The sequence below is a fragment of the Arachis stenosperma genome, chromosome 3 (genome assembly GCF_014773155.1).
Source record: "Arachis stenosperma cultivar V10309 chromosome 3, arast.V10309.gnm1.PFL2, whole genome shotgun sequence".
Classification (NCBI taxonomy): domain Eukaryota; kingdom Viridiplantae; phylum Streptophyta; class Magnoliopsida; order Fabales; family Fabaceae; genus Arachis; species Arachis stenosperma.
Genome location: NC_080379.1, coordinates 103,791,862 through 103,792,772, shown reverse-complemented (window position 1 = coordinate 103,792,772; position 911 = coordinate 103,791,862). Strand labels below are relative to the sequence as shown.

General features: G+C 44.3%; 1 non-coding gene across 1 annotated transcript; it reads right to left on the bottom strand.

Annotated features, from left to right (window-relative positions):
• Window positions 1-332: 332 nt before the first annotated feature.
• On the bottom strand, window positions 333-436 carry LOC130972530 (small nucleolar RNA R71). The gene has a single exon (XR_009083692.1). It is a non-coding gene; the product is annotated as a small nucleolar RNA R71 (small nucleolar RNA).
• Between the last annotated feature and the right edge of the window lie 475 nt (window positions 437-911).

Genomic DNA, 911 nt, shown 5'->3' with positions numbered 1-911 from the left:
GGAATTGTGGTAGCAGCATTCAGAAACCACCCATTCAGGCCAACAATTTTGAACTCAAACCACAGCTAATATCACTGGTGGAGAATCATTGTTCATTTGGTGGGAGTGCTAATGAAGATCCAAACCAACATCTCACAAAATTCCTGAGAATTTGCGACACTATGAAGTCCAATGGAGTCCAGGAAGATGCCTATAAACTGCTCTTGTTCCCATTTTCGCTTAGGGACAAGGCAGCTAAGTGGCTGGAATCATTCCCAAGGGGGAGCCTAACAACCTGGGATGAGGTAGAAAGCAAGTTTCTGGCACGTTTCTACCCCCCACAAAAGGTCAATAGGCTTCGATCTGAGGTTCAGACTTTTAGACAACAAGATGGTGAAACTCTCTACGAGGCATGGGAGAGGTTTAAGGATTTGACAAGGAAATGCCCACCAGGCATGTTCCATGACTGGGTGCAATTGCATATTTTCTATGATGGACTTTCTTATGAATCAAGGAAGGCTGTAGACCATTCATCAGGAGGTTCATTGAACAGGAAAAAGACTGTGGAAGAAGCCATTGAAGTGATTGAGACAGTGGCTGAGAATGAGTACTACTATGCTTCAGAGAGACACAACACTAAGGGAGTCATGGAGCTGAACCATGTTGATACAATTCTAGCCCAAAATAAGGTGTTTGCCAAGCAACTAGCAGAGCTCACCATGAAATTAGAAACAAATCAAGTGGCTGCAATACACACACAAGATCAAGAGGAAGTAAGCACTGAAGGAGGTGATTGGGAAGAGGCCAACTATGTGGGAAATCAACAAAGGCAACCATATGATCCACATTCCAACACTTACAACCCAGGCTGGAAAAACCACCCAAACTTTGGGTGGGGAAACCAGCAAACCCAACCACAAAACCACAAACCT